Below are 19,743 nucleotides of genomic sequence, written 5' to 3'. Positions count from 1 at the left end.
TCGACGTCAAGTTTGAGCTTGTCACGAACAGCTGATTGGGCACCTTGTTATGATAGACCAGCTAACAAAATCACGTCTAAAGAAGGATGTTGTTTATATTTTGAGGTAAGTTTGTTAAACACTATTATAGCTAATTATTGCAGAGGTTTGTAGATTTTCATTTCATTGAAGATAGCGTCACGATTGGGTATGAATCTAGAATCTAGATTAAGCTGCAACTTAGGCGTTTTGATGTCAACATAATAAGAGAAGTAAACTCGGAGGCCAATTAAGGGGTAGGGAAGGGTGCCCCCTTAATTGAGCTAAATGAAGTGGCTAATGCAAAGACTTTTGACATGTCCCACTCCAAACGTTGCTTAATCAGGGAACCACGGGTCCCCCTTTTGAAAATCCTGGATCCGCATCTGATTTGACTTCCAATGAATAAACTATCCAAGTCAAAAGTATTTTTGAACTCGTTTAAACTGTGACTTAAACATTATCTAATAGTCCAGGGTTTAAAGGATTGACCATTGATTAATTTTATGTTGACATTTTGCAGACTGGCCTGCCATGGTTTTTAAAAAGAAAGGATGGAACTTGGAAGAAGTCCGACCACCCTGGTTGCACCCCACCCCTTCCCCTATTCGCCTCTGATGCATGTCATGTTTTTAAGTTTCGGTTGGAGGCAAACAATAGACATAGCTATTCAGTAAGTTTTGAGCATGAATGATTGCACATGAAAACTTATTTCCTTATATGTTTATTTCATTGGATAACATATAAAGAGAAAGAAAATATTTTAAAATATATGCATGCATGGCACTGAGTATGCAATCATACTTATGATTTGCCAGAATATAATAAAATTGAAAAGGCAGGCACATGAAATGTTTAAATATATATAAGAGCTATTATTTATTATGGCCATAATTTAAAGAAAAAAAAATCTCATTTTGTATGGTTTTAAATCTGATATTCATTATACCATCATCTTCATCCATCCCTTTTTGTGTACATTTAAATTTTTACATTAATATATTCTACTTAATATATGTTAGTCTATAGATTAATGTTTATTTGTTATAAATATTGGTTAACTATCAAAATTTGTATCTGAAATCTGTCAGTTTTAATTATATTTCTCTGTGTAGATCTTTTTCACATTTTGACAAGCATCACTTAAAACAATAAACATAAGTCTTATCATTTACAATGGGATGTGTAAATTTAGTTTGAAACATTTCAGTAATTATTGTAACTTCTTTAGTATAATGATTCACAGGTACCATACTGTTACATTAAAATGGCAATATTAATGCTTAAAGACATGTTTCAATTATATTAAGCAAGAGGTCTACACAATGTAAGCATTAATTTTATAATGTATGTCAGCAAAGGGTCTGGATAGGGCTCCTTCATATCTTTATTCTTTGAATTTTTAAATTTCTCTAGTCTTTATTTATGTTTGAACACCCCATTATTCTCTTTTCTTTTTTTCCCTGTTTTTCTCTGTCCTTTCATTTGTTCACCCTTTATTCTGCACTCCCCTAATTATTCCTGATCTGTGAACCCCATTTAGACCCTTATGCAGTAGGTGAGCATAATTTTTCTGGTTCATTGAGTTGGATTCAGTCAAATTGAATATTGATTGATTAAGTTATAATCAATAACAAAGTGGTTAAGCATTGTGATGGATAAATATCAGATCCTGTAGTTTAACTTTAATTGTAGTTTTACAAAAAGGACTTAATTTTAAGGTACATTTTAAATCAATACAGTTTTATTCATGACAATCTTAATTTACTTAAATGCTATTTAGGAAAACAAAATTTAAACTGAAGTTTACTATGTGTATCATAACATGAATGCAATAACATTTAGATTGCCTCTAACTGTTACAATATTTTTTTCAGTATTATAATTAAGATGACTTGGAAGCAATGGTGTAATAATAGTTTTTACAAACTGAAATTGAAAAAGTAATCAGAGGAAAAGATTGTGCACTTGTTTTACTTGAAGTTCAACAGACACAAGGACAGACCATATATACATGTATAATCATAGTTTGGGATAATTTTAGATCTATGCATGAAAAGAAAAATGTTTTAAAGACAATAATTGTGAAGACATATATAACACAATAACTACAGAGCTTAATAGGAAATAATCCATGGAATGTCACATGTCAATTGAAAGAAAAACTTTGGAATGAAGTAATTTTCAGTTCAACAAATGAATATAAAAAGGAAAAATTATATATGTTTAAACTGACTCATCAGGAACACTGCAGAAAAGGAATGAAAGTATTACATCAGAGGAAAGGACTGTGCACTTTCTTGTAAGATCAACACAAAAAGGAAATGTTCACATCAGTATTCATTATATGCCAGTTATTGAGATAATTTTGGATCTATACATATTGAAATGAGTGAGAATTATAATCCAAACATCATATTTGGCAGGCTGGTATAACTGCATGTGCTTACTGGTATATAGGAATATTCTTTGCATGTGACATATGATTTAAAAAGAAAAATTAAAGAATAAAGAATTTTCCAGTGGAACAATGACATATGAAAATCAACAGGATGATATTTATCTACATTTATTATGGATCATGGAAAACCAAAAAAAAGTATTGTATGTATTGTGATAAGGATTATCAGTTTAATGTGACCTGTACAATGCTTTTGATATTAAGTGTGAGAAAACTGTTTTGAAATGAATGAATAATTATAAGTATTTTATGAAACTTTCTAAATAGACATTATGTACTTAATAATAAATTAATACTCATGATGAACTCAAGAAGTAAAGTCTTTGTTTCACATGCATACCCCTTTATTAAATTAAACAAATAGTTTCACCTCTTATTTTAATTTTTTCTATAACAATAAAAATTGAGTATATAATTATTTACCTAGTATTATAGTTTTTGCTGGTTTAAATCCTGGACCAAAGGACTTGTTATCAAATTAATTGATTTAATAAGTTTTATACTGAAGAGACTGCAATGAATGAATGATGCATGTTCAGAAAATGAACATAGAGAAATTCTAGCTTAAAGCAAAATTTGAAAGAATTGGCTTGATACGTTCTCTTCATTTGTTTTAGAAAAAAATTATTGCCGTTCGTCATCTTAAAGTCGTAAAAACCCTACGAGAATTGAAGCTAAGTAAGTAAACAAGTTAATTTTATTTATAGTCGTCACACATGTGGAGTTAGAAATGAGCATGAGGTTACGAAGGTTCTTATAAAGTGTATAAGTGTATATGGTGGCTAACGTTAGAGTCCCCCTTTTTCTCCTCATAATATTCATATTCATCGTGATTCTTTTAAGATTCATTAACACATTCAAGTATAAAAATGATAAAAATAACATTGCTTGACATCATTAATGTGTCCATTTCAAGTCAAAAACTATCAAAATGTCGTTTATTTCTTTCCCGGCACTTTGACACCGTAAAGGGGAATAATTGATCTGAATCATTTCAGTGTTCACATGTCACCGCGAAAGAACTTATGCCTCATTTATTTATAAAGATGGCATTGGAGCACCCGTTAAAATTCATTGATCTATTTAAAACTTGCATATTTATTCTTGAAAAGCTCATGAATACTGGACAGGGAAGTTGGTTTTTGGTGTAGTCACGGTTGGATTGTATGTCACTTCTGTTATTTTCTATTAGAAAAGGGCATAATTTCAGAAAGAAACAGCTGTTACAGGAAAGAAAACATTTTTATCAACTAAATACAACTTTATTTTCATTCATTAGTGTAGTTCTTTGGGGTGTGCCGGGCTCGTGAAGTTGAAGGTTGACACGCCATCTTTCAATGTTGCCCGTTACCATGGTAACCAGGTGGGCAGTTCTGAGACAACAGAAATTAAAAGTTTGGATCATATAAGGGATGATCAAAATTAGTTCTGGGTATGAAAGTTACTTGAGAAAAATTCTAAATAATTTCAAATTCTTAAGATTTTGTTATGAATAAATACCCAATTTACCGTAGAACAGCAATAACCTGCCTGCGTTTGCCCAATTTCCTTTACAGTTTGCCAGTTATTCTCTACTCTGTTACCCCATACAGACCCTGAAAGTATGAACCCTGTGGTGTTCAGTAGCAGTTTTTAGTTCAGACTTTGTAAAAGTTTGTTCATCCATGATCATTTCTTTAGTAAAAGTAGTAGGTAAGAATATACTAGAATTTGTAATCTCATAGATTGTAAGTGACTTCTCTAATACAATTAAAGCAGTCAACATTCTAACTTACTACTTACTTCTTTTCAAAATCCCAGAATGCACATTTATAATTAGTTAATCTAGCCTGAAAACAGAAAACATACCTCTTAGACTAGCCTCTACAAATGATTTACAACATAGCTCTTAGACTAGCCTCTACAAATGATTTACAACATAGCTCTTAGACTAGCCTCTACAAATGATTTACAACATAGCTGTTAGACTAGCCTCTACAAATGATTTACAACATAGCTCTTAGACTAGCCTCTACAAATGATTTACAACATAGCTCTTAGACTAGCCTCTACAAAAGATTTACAACATAGCTCTTAGACTAGCCTCTACAAAAGATTTACAACATAGCTCTTAGACTAGCCTCTACAAAAGATTTACAACATAGCTCTTAGACTAGCCTCTACAAAAGATTTACAACATAGCTCTTAGACTAGCCTCTACAAATGATTTACAACATAGCTCTTAGACTAGCCTCTACAAATGATTTACAACATAGCTCTTAGACTAGCCTCTACAAATGATTTACAACATAGCTCTTAGACTAGCCTCTACAAATGATTTACAACATAGCTCTTAGACTAGCCTCTATAAATGATTTACAAACCTGACAAAATTGTCCATTGTTGAAAGGTCTATGTTAGGATTATGTTTGCATAACCATTTGCTTTCTGACCCTAAAAAGGTTGTGGAAAAAGAATGATACAAAGGCTGTACCTCAGACAAAAATCCAATGGAATACTAGAGAATAACAAGGACTTTAATTACTTTTTCATCTTGATAGTCATCAGCACTGTTGTTGCTTTTTTAATCTTGATAGTCATGAACACTATTACTATTGTTGTTTTTCATCTTGACCATGGAATAAATACATTATAATTCACAGCAAAATCATGACAAATAAGTCAATCTCATTAATATTCAGTATCAACATTAATGGCTTCTCTTCTAATAATAAACAATAATTCAATTCATTGATACTTACAGACAAATACTCAAATTTTATAACCAGAGGTGGATCTATATGAGGAAGAGGAGGATTAGTACCAAAATTCACCACATCAGAAATCACCTCGATGCTGCCTTTTATGTCCTTTGACTCACTGAAATAAATTAAATTAAACAAATTATTCTTTTACATATAGCGATTTTAAAATTTGATCATTGAATTATCTGATCATGGCCATTATGGTTCGAGTTGAAAGTTATGACATATAACTCCATTGGTTAAATTTTCCTTTATAGACTTATCAATCCTTTAGTAATTGGAGATTTGATTTGAAGACAAATTCAAGAATTGTTTTTGCAAATTTTATGTGCTTTCTATACAAATGTTCACCTATATTGGAAGAATTTATTCAGTAATGTTTCAGAAAATATAAGAGAGTCAAACCCGCTATAAAGGTCACCTTTATTGAGTGAAAACCTGTGTTGTCCTCTGAAGTAATATATACACAATTCAAATGTATAAGATCTGTTTTCTCTGATCCTTTTGGTGACCTTTTATATACAGGTTTGACTGTAAATTCAATACTTTTTTCAATTTTCAGTTCAGGTTTGTAACACACCTCAACTTTATGCAAAATTGGACAAAAATATGTCACATGACCCATTTACTTAACTTGACTTTAGATACAGAACTACTAGATGTATAAATTCCTTTAGCAGGTCTGGTAAATCAAAACATTTGAAAAATTCAAAAATGATCAATCTGATACTCATCTTTTGATCCATAACTTGCATATAGAAATTCATGTAGCTGCATTTTCAACCCTTGACAAGTCATTGCTTTTGCAAGATGGCACACTTATGCCTATACAATTTATCAACATGCTGTTGAAAGAAATTATTTTTCTGTTACAAATTTGAATACACCTAGGTTAGGGGATATTATAATAAATCAACAGGCATCATCAGCAAAGAAACTATACCATAGAGTGAACTTTAAAGTTTTATTTGTATAAATAATACCTATCTATCAACACAGTAGGGAAAAGATCTGATATGTTTCTGTAATAAGCAGTGTTATACCCAACAAGCTGATTTTCTGAAAGAAAGATGAAAATTTAAATAAAATACAAGTAAAACTGTGAGCTACTGCTCAGTAATGGTACCTTTGCTTTAAGTATTAGGTAAACAGGAAGATGAAGAGCAATGGATATAAAACTGCATCACCCATAATAACATTTTCACATTAATTCCTGATGACAAATTTCTGAACACTCTGATTTGCAGTTCCTGAGAAAAAAAAGATGGAAATTTGATGGGACAGAGGGACAGACATACTAATGGAGAGACAGACATACTAATGGAGGGACAGACATACTAATGGAGGGACAGACATACTAATGGAGGGACAGACATACTAATGGAGAGACAGGAATAAAACAGTAACCCCTTTCCTTTGAAGAGGGCATATAATTTACTTTAAAAAGGCAATATTTGTAGAGCACTCTGCCATTAGACATGGTAGGTGTATGTCACAGGGTAAATGGCCACTTGGTTCTTATTATTAGGCGTTGATTATAGTGACGATAATAAAGTTGCAAACCATTTATTCACACTGAAAATAGGGAAAAAGTTATATGTCCCATATGTAGCTCGTGCGTGCTAAAGTGTGAAACTCGCATTAGTACGAGTACACTGTATATATAGTACTAGAAAAAGTGGCGGGGTTGCATGCATTATAAATTCGTGCAGAGTAGAACATAGCACAAGTCTTTTTCTAACTGTCCGTCAATGAATGAATGAATTAATGAATGAATGAATGAATGAATGAATGTATGAATGAATGCGTAAATGATAGTAAATATAGTACGCACAACATATAGTATAGTACTAGTATATAGCTGTACTCTTTTGATAAATAGCTACGGTGACATGTATATTGGACATCTTGTTGATGACAACAAATTAATTCAATGTATTAATCAATTCCAAAAAAAAATCTGTTACATGTATTTCCCATTTGCCTCTCTGTTGGAACATCTTCTTTGGTGGGACAATATTCAATTTCCATTACAGGAGAGACAAAATTAGTACTTTACAATTCACAATTTGGTATATGACAAAGATGATTAATGATTCATTCAAGGAAGATTGTTAATCTATTGTGAACATTCAAGTATCATAAACAAATCACCATTAAATTAACCTAGTAAGAAATTTAGCAATATTCTAACAAGAAGTTTTACATACTTTTAAATGATGACTGTTGAAAATTGATTGTAGTTTTAGATTTAGCTATCCATGATGGCTGTGATTGTGTTCTATTAGGAAAAGTAATATCTTCATTTTGTACCTTCCCTACCTCCACAACTACAATAGATAAATACAAACTGTCAAAAAGAATATGTCCATTTGCACCATTAATAAACTATCTCCTTACCAGTATTTCTAGTATGAGTATCAATGATGTGCAGTTTTTATTGCATCATATCTGCAAAATATATTATTTACAAAATGAAAGAACCTTAGTGAGCGCGCTCACATACCCCACGTCCCCACATTGTCATTGGAGAAATAAAATAAGTGTAAGAAAAAAAAATTGTATCAGAAAAAAAAATTGAATCATAATTTCCTGACAATATGCACATCTACATAGTATGTCCTTATTATCTACACAGTTTCATGAAATTCTGTTGTGTGGTTTGAGAGGAGTTGTGATGACAAAAGGTTGCAGTAGTATATTGGGCAAATAAGTTCAAAGGGGCGTAACTCCTGGAAAAAAATTGAATCGTAATTTCCTGTCGATATGAACATCTACATAGTATGTCCTTATAATCTGAAAAGGTTTCATGAAATTCTGTTGTGTTGTTTGAGAGGAGTTGCGATGACAAAAGGTTGCAGTAGTATATTGGGCAAATAAGTTCAAAGGGCGTAACTCCTGGAAAAAAAATTCAATCGTAATTTCCTGTCGATATGCACATCTACATAGTATGTCCTTATTATCTGAAAAGGTTTCATGAAATTCTTTTATGTGGTTTGAGAGGAGTTGCGATGACAAACTGTTGCAGTAGTACATTAAAGTAAATAAGTTCAAAGGGGCGTAACTCCTAGAAAGAGAATTGAATCGTAATTTCCTATCGATATGCACAACTACATAGTATGTCCTTATTATCTAAAAAGGTTTCATGAAATTCTGTTGTGTGGTTTGAGAGGAGTTGCGATGACAAGAAACAGGACTGACGAACTGACAGACGGACAGACAGACGGGTCAAAAACATTATACCCTCCGCAACTCGTTGCGTGGGGTATAATAAATTTACCACTGTGAGTACCCTTCAGGTTTTTATATTTAAATCAGAAAAACCTCTGCAAAAATATAAAATTTGTCACCAAAGCCAAAATAAAGAAATTTATCATACCTCAGTTATCATTTTCTATATAAAATAAGTACACAATATTTTGACTATTTTTTAAATTGCAAGCATTGAACTATTTGACCTGTCAATAGTTTCCAACTATTGGACCTTGATGAAACTATTTGACCGCAAGCGTCATTATATTTCGCGGAATTTCAAATGCAGCTACCGGATTGGAGGATGTTGAGAATACCGCAGGTGTTGCAACGTCGCGATTTACCTATTGTACCTAGGGTTGACGTCAGTGCAGGATGTAGCCTTAACATTCAGAATATATATGAAGTAAATGTTAAACAGTATGGTTGTGTTTCTGCTTTTAATATTAAGATAGTTGATTTAGCCCTGACATTTATTGTCTGTTGTCTACTTATGGTATAATAAAACACTTACTGACTGGATATTCGTGGAATAGTAATTTTTTTGCCTCAGGGCAATAGTTTCACCTTGGGGACAATAAACTTACTATTCCACTCATACCCAGTCAATAAGTATAAAATATATGTGTGTTCTGTATCTTATCTAAGCCAATTGAATAAGATACTCAGAAGAATATCTTGTTCTTCCACCAGAAAGATATAAACAGGGATTCATGAGTTAACCAAAATTCTAAATCTAATTTCTGTTTTGGATTGTGAGTGACCTTCAGATGTAAACCATTTTAAAATCCCTACAGTTGACAGAAAGATGAATAAGGGGAAAACAATAAACTATTTTCATACCACCAAATTTGGTGGCAGGACATAAAAAGACAACACATTTGGTGGCAGGATATAAAAAACAACACAATTGGTGGCAGAACATAATCAAAGCCTTAAAGGCTGTTAAAGCAATTGCTGCCTAGTTAATGTGTTTGTGACTTTTATTTTTCATCCACATGTAGAAGAATTAAACCTGAGAGGAGTCCTATCTAGTGAGAAGTAATGATGTTTTAACCTTATAATAACAAAAGACTTATCTAGCAGAAAGTCATTTTTACAATGTTTAACATTTCCCAGGGTGACGACCTGTTTACCCTGCTTCTGGTGGAAGCAAATATAATTGTGGAAATGAATAACTCTCGAAAAAGTCATAACAGATTATCCCCTTGTAGAGTGTTTATTACTGAACAATTATTAACATGACAATCCATGCACCTGGCTTCATTTTCTCTATTGTTTCTATTTTAATTTGAAGTATATCATAATTGGTTTAAATTTAACCATTGAGTTGATGATTTCAACTTTCCTGACAAGAGTGTTCTACCAAACTATAGTTCTATACAATAAGAATCATGCATTCATACATACTGATTAAGGATTTGAAGATGGGACCGGCTTCTGAAATTTATCTAAGAACTGGCTAAAGCTTAACCCCTTTCATTACTAATGACATAATCGCATAAAAAAATAATGCAACAGATTTTAAAATAAAGAAATTAATTTACAGTTAAAAGTTGACGATTTTCTGCATAGGATTGTATATCAAATATCTTTAAAACACTCATGCAGTACAAAAGAAGTCATTCAATTTTCTCCTGTTTGTTTCTTTTCTTTTTTCTTATTCTTCTTTCAAAATGTTTTTCCCAGTTGGGCATTGTAATAGAAATAATACAAACGTATTATGGTAGTACTGTATCTCTGATTTTTGTAAATCAGCCGTGCTTTACTTCTGAGGCTGTGTGAGAACCTTCTTCCAGATGAAAACTCATCTGCCATGATCACGATTTGTACAATTCCGATGTTCCAAACAAGTTCAAAATTCAGCATGTTTGCAAAGCAGCCCAATAATCACGAGAAACAACGATTTGATTGGCTGATCATGATTGTCTACCTGGGGAAAAGTTCAAAATCAGACAATATTTTGTTTGTGTACAAATTCACAAAATCGGGCAGGGCGTATTAAAAGAGTACATGGTGTCAGTCGGGAAAGCACGGGACCGCCCTATTAAAACAATCTAACTGGTACATGGTCAAAGCTAGAGAGATCTATTTTTAAACCATCAAATGGTCATGCATTGTGTAGGGTCATTATGACATTTGACATTGTCTCGAGATCTTGATTTTTTACATTACTGTAATGTGTGTAGTGATTTTATGAAGATTTTATGAATAAATGCAGATTTTATGAATGAACATTTAGAGCAACTTGACCTCTTTCAAAAAAGAAACACGAATTAAATAACATTAAACCGTATAAGGTATAATTCGGTCAAGTTTTCAATATTAAATCAACAACTGACATGTTTCAACATTTTGATGAAACGTCTCAAGAAGGAAATTGCAGGTTATTTATAAAAAAAATGCACTCAAGAAGGAAATCGCAGGTATATAAAAATGCACTTTCTCACTCGGCCTTCTACATTCTTTGATAAGTCAAACGGTTGTCTTCTTAAATACAAAAATACATCTACAAGAACTTCACAAACCCACTGTTGTTTTTCAACTGTTTCAATTAATGTATTCCATTAGAAAACATAAAGAGGATATTTTGAATGACAGACGAGGAATCAGTTTTATTCTGCTGAAAAACTTTGGCTTGACCGATCTGGGTCACAAAGATGGCTATATGCCATGGCATGAAAGCAATTGCTTTAAAAAAAAAATACCACATTTGGTGGCAGGACATAAAAAGAATATCTCACCTATATTATCCTTTTGTACTACTTTTTTAAACGGCTTAGTTTCACTTTGTGAATATGCGTCATTATAATTTTGAACAGCTTTTAGCACCGTGGTCACATTTTTCTGAAAATATATGTAAATTGATAATTATCTTACAACAGTAATATATAGCTGTAACTTATATATTTTCACATGAAGTTCTTTTCAAATTATTATACAGATAATTATTACTATTTAAAGAAAAAAACCATCACAAGAGTAAACATAGTAAAATGTATCACCTGCTTATCTAATAATGATTAAAATTTCTGTGTTGAAAATCTTTAAATTCTATTGAAGGACAAAAAATTACTGTTTACCAATGAACCATTAAATGACCTGAGTTGAGGTGAACCCCGTCTGAGGACTTTTATTGACCAATGAACCATTGAATGAGGTTAAGGTGAGATGAACCCGGCATTAAATATATAAATGGCTTATTACATATTATATCTCAGGAACTTAATGAAGACCGATGAAACATGAAAATGAGGGCATGGTCAGATTAATGTTGTCAGACAGACATGGACATCTATCAATCATTCTTTATACCCAATGTAGTTGACCCATTACTTATAGCATCTGAGAAATAGACCTGATCACCAACTAAATGTTGACCAATAAACAAGGAAAAGATAGGAACAGGTCAGATGGACAAAAACTTGCTGTTGACCAATGAAACATTGATTCAGTTAAGGTCATGTGAACTCTGTCTGATGGACATGTCCACCTTGCAATATTTTTCTTAATTGAATGTAGACAAATTACCAATTTTAATTATTTAAGAAGAACTGTGAGCTATTGTTCACCTGTTTTAAGTGTTTGGTAAACAGAAAGTCAAAGAAAAATGAAATTGAAAATGCTTCTTAGGCCTTTGTTAGTCTTGTATGATTTTTAATTTTAGTTCATTTATATGTTTTGGAGTTAAGTATGACGTCCATTATCACTGAACTAGTACACATTTTTAGGGGCCAGCTGAAGCACGCCTCCGGGTGCAAGATTTTCTCCCTGTGTTGAAGACCCATTGGTGGCCTTCAGCTGTTTTCTGCTCTTTGGTCGGGTTGTTGTCTCTTTGACACATTCCCCATTTCCATTCTCATTTTTATTACACGGTATAGAATAGAGAGCTGGGTGTTTTGTTCAAGATGGTGGTAAACAGTTAATGCTTTTTACCTGTTTGGTTTTCAATTGTTTCCAATCTTCCTTGTTTTCGTCACCTAGGATATTGTTAGCAGTGACAAGAAATTCCTAGAACAATTTAAAAATTTAAAAGACAATTGAGTAGAATCTAAAAAGGGATCTTTGAATAAGCATATAAAATTACACTTAAAACATGCTAATGTGTGAAATATATCATCCTTTTGATCTATACAATCAAAAACAAATCATTTAACCATACTTATAGGGTTTTGAGTGACTTTAAGTATTCATGTATTTTGCTCTGGAATTTTTGTCTTGAAAGCTTTTTTAACATGTCTTTTTTATCACTAGACTGTCACCACGGAGGTTGTGAATTCAAACCCCGCATGTGGCAGGTGCATTAGACTCCAATCTTAATTGACTAGGATTATCATTTTATCTGCCAAAGGTCGTGGTTCTCTCTGGCTTCCTACAACAATAAAAAACTGACAACCACAAAGTAGCCAATAGTGCTGAAAGTGGCATAAAACACCAATCAATCAATCAATATATTTTAAAATTTTTAAACTGAAATCAGGACATGTAGTTCAGTCGATCAAAGACAGTGTCTCTACTCCTTCTTTAGCCTAATCAGCTACACTTAATAATGTTACGAACCTCCAGCTGACCAGAAGACACTGTCTCTAACCGTTCTTCAGCATGATCAGCTACCATAAGTAAGGTATCTGATGTTGCAGTTAGATCACCAGACGTCAATTTTACGTCTTTTTGTTTGGTCAGGTTTGCTAATTTCTTTAAAATGTCATTCACAACTTCTTTTTCTACACCCTCCTTCAAATTTTCAGCCTGATTATAAATAGAAATATTGTTTCAAGCAATCACTGACAATTATAAATGAAATTAACATTAATAATAGACATATTAAATGATTATGGCAATAATGATAATTATTGATTTTAAAGACCATGCTTGCATTTTTTTCTGGGTATATTACTTGAAAAAAAACACATCTTATTAATCTTTAATCATTCATCTTTGACACATCCCTATAATCTACAAACATATGTTGTGTGGTGTAGATGAAAAGTAATTATAGGTAAATAATTATATCTATCATTTTATTTCTCTCATGCAACCATCTAACATACTAGTTGTTGAGGTCAAAAATTGTGTACTGAGTTGTGTAATAGGCTGTGTAATAAAGTGTCTGTTCAATTATATAATACAAGAAATAAGTGATGTGGTCAATTAATTACTACCCTTAAGTTGGTCTGTGGTGCCAAATAGCATCAGTTTTGACAGTTTTTGGTCGTATTACTTGACCTGGAAGCTAAGGGATGCTGATAGATGTATCACAATGTAGTCTAAAACTACAGATAAACTAATCTGAGTATGGCAGTCTAAAGAAGGTCATTTCCACCAAAAATCCTAAATTTTCTGATTTTTCCTGATTTTTTGTTCACCTTGACCTGCAACCAGAAGTACTCATGCCTTAGCATATTTCAATAATAAACACAACCAGTAGTTATATGCCAGCAGGTGTACACTATTTTTGGAAGTTTTAGCCCTCTGTACTGCATCTGCAGACACCAAAGGAAAGCCCACCCTTAAAAAAAAACAGTAATATCCAAATTCAATTTTCAAAGTTCCTTTTTGGGCTGAAACTGCACCTTGAACCTGAGAAACATGACAATAAATAGCCTTAGGTTGAGAAAACATGCATCAATTTCGAAAAACCTATCATACAGTTGACTTCTTAAAGTATGGAGAGCCATTGGAGCTAAAAAGAAGAAGTCATAATATAACGGCTCCTTAAGGTATAAAGGGTTTAAATCTGAAGTGATCACATAGACCCAGCTTGGCTGGATCAAAAATGTTAGGCAACAACAGTGAAATCATTTAAATGTAAATTCTAACCTCTTCCACAATGGACACAAATTCTTTTCTAACACATGTACTGTAATCAGGTTTTCCCCATACACCCTCCTTATCGCACACTCTTGACACTTGACCTGTAAAAAGACCCATAAATAAAATGAATGACAAACTAGATTTATCAAGAGCACTGTTTCTATGAGTAACACTAATATTCACATAGCTAAAATTATATAAAAATATGGAGATGAGGTATGATTGCTAATGAGACTATCCACCAAAGTTCAAATAAAGTGGATGTAAGCAATTATAGGCAACCGTACAGCCTTCGACAATAAGAAAAACCCATACGGTATAGTCAACTATAAAAGGCCCGACATGAAAAATATGAAACAATTCAATTGAGCAAACTAAAGGCCTAATTTATAACAAAACAATTAACGAAAAACAAATATGGCAGACATGAACCAACAACAACCACTGAACTACAAGCTCCTGACTTGGAACAGGCACTTAAAGAATGTGATGGGTTAAACATGTTTGTAAGCGCTCAAACCTCCCCTAACCTGAGACAGTGGTGTAACAGCACAACATAAGAACAAACTATAAAAATCAGTTGAAAAAGGTTTAACTCATCAGATATATCTAAGACTAAAATATCAATCAGTACACATCCAACATCCAATGGATTTAGTGTAAAGAGGTCATTAACAGTCAAAGAAAAACATTACCTTGTGCAATGCCAAAATAAAGGATCAACAGATTGTAGTACCATAAAAGTGCATATGAGTATAACGAAACTATTAGTATGATTTTAATTTACTGATAACAAAATCGATATTCAAAGATCTAATTACAGTATTGAATTGGTAACCTTTAGAATAAGTTTATTTAAAGGATTGATAAGTTTATAAAAGTATATAAATTTCAGGGCTCGGTAAACAACATCACCGTATAGATAAAATTAACACTTCATTGTATACATCATCACCAGTGTCTGACTTTCACTGAACAAAACTAATTTTTCATTAGAATTAAAAGGTTAAAAGTCATACAGTTTAGGTGTTTTAAAGATTAAATAAGTAAAATCCAGTCTGTAGTTGTATATATAGTTCATAGTGCCTTTGCTGATATTCAATAAAATTGAGAATGGAAATGGGGAATGTGTCAAAGAGACAACAACCCAACCATAGAGCAGACAACAGCTGAAGGCCACCAATGGGTCTTCAATGCAGCGAGAAACTCCCGCACCCAGAGGCGTCCTTCAGCTGGCCCCTAAACAAATATGTATACTAGTTCATTGATAATGGACGCCATACTAAACTCCAAATTATACACAAGAAACTAAAATTAAAAATGATACAAGACTAACAAAGGCCAGAGGCTCCTGACTTGGGACAGGCGCAAAAATGCGGCGGGGTTAAACATGTTTTTTGAGATCTCAACCCTCCCCCTATACCTCTAGCCAATGTAGAAAAAACAAACGTACAACAGTACGCACAGTTAAACTCAGTTTAAGAGAAGTCCGAGTCCAATGTCAGAATAGGAAACAAAAAGAAAATAAACAAAATGACAATAATACATAAATAACAACAGACTACTAGCAGTTACTGACATGCCAGCTCCAGACCTCAATTAAACTGATTGAAAGATTATGTCTTCATCATATGAATATCAGGCACAATCCCTGCTGTTAGGGGTTTAGTATTATACCATCATAAAATATATGAGAAGAACATAACCCGTGTCATGCCAACAACTGGTTTTAGAATAAATATGTTTAATTCCGATGCAAAGACCCTATAAGTGAATCAATATTAAAGCCAAAATATGCAATCTTTAATGACCTGACAACAGTATCGTAACTATATCCCTTCTTAATAAGTCTGTTTAAAGGTTTTGTTAGCTTTTGAGGTGAATACTGACATTTTTGTGCTTTGTAAAGAATATTACCATAAAAGATTGGATGTGAAATACCCGAACGTATAAGATGTCTGCATGTTGAGTTATATTTACGAATGATGTCCTTATACCGATGATAAAATTTAGCAAATGTTTTGACTAGTTTATGATATCGAAAACTCTGGTGTAATAATTTTTCAGTAATACATAAATTTCTCTCGCTAAAATCTAATACGTTGTTACATACATGAGCGAATCGTACAAGTTGAGATATATAAACACCATAAGATGGTGACAAGGAAACGTCACCATCTAAAAATGGATAATTAACGATAGGAAATGAAAAATCATCTCTTTTATCATAAATTTTTGTATTAAGCTTCCCGTTAATGATAAAGATATCAAGATCGAAAGGACAGTGGTCATTGTTAGTATGTATTGAATGTATTCTCTAGATTATATGCCTGTATCCATGTAGTCAAACCTATCTTTCCATGTCTTAATTTGGATAGCAGTTGTTTTATTACATTGGACACTAAAATTCGTGTATAAAGGCATCCACGAAAACCAAAAAAATTGGTACCCCACGAATAAAAGTACTTTTACAGTATTCCATCTGAAATAAGTTTTTTACAGGTACAGCCAAACTTGCAAAACAAATTGATTTTTACAATTTCTGATGTAAAAATCTGGCTGGTGCATTTCTGCAGGTGTAAAAATTGGTTATTTATTCTGATAAAGTTCTGGAAATTTGATTTATTGCAGTGTAATTTGTACACCTTAAAATCATTTGCACCAAATATAGTTCTTTTATTATTTACAATATTTGAGAATGAGCATAGTCATAAAACCTTAATGTTGACCGAAGAAACATGAAAGTTAGGGTATGGTCAGAGCAACACTGTCTGATGGACATGTACAGTGTACACTTTAAAATCATTCTATACATAAAAGAAATGTTTAGACTACAAATATCCAACTTTGACAAATGAGCAATAAAAATGAGGTCCAGATGAGATGAACCTTGTTACACATGTACAGCTTACAATCTTTATACAGACTGAATATAGTTGACCTATAATTAGTAGTATGTGAGAAACAACCTAATCATAAAAATAAGGTCAAGCTCAAATGAACACTGTCAGACAGATATGGACACCTTACAATCGTTCTATAAACAGAATACAGTTGATCTTTTACTAACAGTACAGAGACATAATCGTAAAAAGTAAACACTTATCACAGACCATGAAACAGTCAAGGTCTTGTGAACCCAGTCTAAAGAACATACATGGACTCTTTTCATCTGGAAACAAAATGGGACATTGATATAATTTTTAGTCAATCAAAGTTTGATTCAAGAGACCTATGTATATACATTTTTTTGTACAAACATATTACATTTGAATTTTCATTCTTACGTAAAATTAATTACCGGTATATAGTTTGCAGCTCTGTTCTAGATGAGTCCTTATAATAGAAAAGGCCTTAAAAAAATATTGAACTCTTTACTTTAAAAACTGATTCCAATCCAGTGAATTGTTTTTAGGGTGGGTGAGGATGGGATTTTAAATCCGCTAATGCTAAATTGCAATGCGTCTGCTTCATGCAGTCGTATTATCTAGAATGCCTAAATGAGGCACGCAGTAATTAAAACAAAAGGATGATAATTAATTAATTATCTCTGCCGATTGGATAATTTGAAATAAGGGCCTTGTTTTGATTGGTTCCCTTCCCACATCTCACAAAGCAATTAGAGAGCGAGATGTCAAGAGTGGCCAGTAGGGAATTCCTTATATCATTGGTTGTTATTAATAGATAAAAGCTGAAATAAAATACCCAATCGGCAATAAAGGACAGGTAATGCATGTGCGATGATACATGTCAACATGCTGTGTATTAATAATCCATTTTTCTTGTTAATAAAAATATCACATTAATCCACATCACTTTGAAAACGGCCCCACCCATTTCCCTCCCCCCTGTGTATGTGTATAGTGTGTATGTGTATATATGCTGTTGGAATCTAGACCAGTCTCAGATCAGATGCATGTTAATGTCTAACTCTGATCGGAATCCAGTCCGGAAACCTGTGAATCCAGATGGTTACTAGTGTAAAACAAAGACATGTTTGGGAAAAGAACCACAGTTTAATGCTTAAATTTCATATTAATAAAACACAAACAACAGTACAGTTTGAAAACAATACACAAATTAATTAATTAATAATCTGTGGTATTCCAAACTTCCCAAACATGTGTGGTGTAACCAGTAGAAGGTAGGTTAAATGGTTTATTATTTCCCCAGGGCAACTGCAAATTTGTTCATGACTTCCTGTCTGTGTGCAAAAGAAGGATCCAAGTATGATTTGTATGCATTAGATTTCCAATCACCCTGTGATTGTATGAGATCAGCTGGAACCCCACATTCTAAGGCAAAGGAGGCCCCTCCTCTGCGAAAACTATGTCCCGAATATTTGCTGCTGTCATAACCCAACCTAGATAAATTCTGTTTTAGCATCTTTACAAAGGCTGTATATGTAAGAGGGGTAACCTTGCCTCGTACTAAATACAGGAAGACAGGTGAGGGGGCTGACACTGCTGGCACCTGTTTAAAATTTAAAAGAAGCGCCTTAGAGGGACATAAATGAGAATTCTTCACTCTAGGAAGGGGAATTTCTAATATACGCTCTGAAAATTGAATTGTTTTGGTTTTGCGTACTTTTAAACAGACACCATCTGAGTGAAAATGGATTTCCTCACGAGTAAAATGTCGCAAAGGATCAAAAGCTGAAATTGAAGGGGCAAACAAATTTGACTTCCTTAAAAAGGAGAAAAAAGCCACTAAGCAGGCTGCCCAAAAACACAAGTCCTTACTACTGCTGACTGACAGTAAAGTAAATATCTCATTCAAAATTTTTGGTGTAATAGGCAATTTTCTATGTATGGCAGCATCTAACACACGTTTAGCACCCTTGAGTACTGACTCCATAAAAAAGGAATCTATCGGAGATGCAACTCCTGATTCTAAATGTAGCAACCGCACAATTGACAAATAATTTGTTATGGAATTAAATTGTAACCTTGAAGATAAATAGGCTACATATCTGGCTAAATTCATAGGACTTAATGGAACAAGGGTAATATTTAATCTTCTACAAAATTCTGCGTATGACTTCAAATAGTTTAAATATGTCTTTTTGGTAGATTCAGCATAAGTATGACATCTAAAGTTAGCAACAATACTATCCAGTGATCTCACCTCCCTCGATACCAGTGAGCCTAAATAAAAGAAAACGAAGGGCATTACTAGACATGTGCCTAACAAGATCCTGTAAATACAGTGGCGGTCGAACATAATCACGCAAAAATTGTTCACAGAAAGGTAGATCATGCATCCGTGAAATACAGTCTGCTAGTATATTCGTTTTGCCTGGAACATGCTTAGCTATCAAGTGAAAATTATACGTTGCTGATAACCAAAAGAGCTCACGCAGAAAGGACATCAAAATAGCATGTGTTAAGCTTTCCCGCTAAAGATTGCAATTGCTTTTTTGAAGCACGCTTACGCAATAAAAATTCAGCTAAT

The 19,743-nt window shown here is 32.9% G+C and overlaps 1 protein-coding gene and 1 long non-coding RNA gene across 2 annotated transcripts in view; one reads left to right on the top strand and one right to left on the bottom strand.

The window, feature by feature from the left end:
• LOC127725997 (adhesion G protein-coupled receptor B1-like) overlaps positions 1-19,743 on the bottom strand; it is a 294,287-nt gene that overhangs the window by 30,619 nt on the left and 243,925 nt on the right. The gene's annotated exons all lie outside the window — the stretch shown is intronic.
• Positions 7,699-8,443, top strand: LOC127725638 (uncharacterized). The gene is made up of 3 exons (XR_007993072.1): positions 7,699-7,860; positions 8,028-8,194; positions 8,364-8,443. It is a non-coding gene; the product is annotated as an uncharacterized LOC127725638 (long non-coding RNA).

Source organism: Mytilus californianus, unplaced genomic scaffold, assembly GCF_021869535.1.
Source record: "Mytilus californianus isolate M0D057914Y unplaced genomic scaffold, xbMytCali1.0.p SCAF_15, whole genome shotgun sequence".
In the NCBI taxonomy this organism is placed as follows: Eukaryota; Metazoa; Mollusca; class Bivalvia; order Mytilida; family Mytilidae; genus Mytilus; species Mytilus californianus.
The sequence above is the reverse complement of the archived record's forward strand: the minus strand, read 5'-3'. Positions and strand labels throughout refer to the sequence as shown.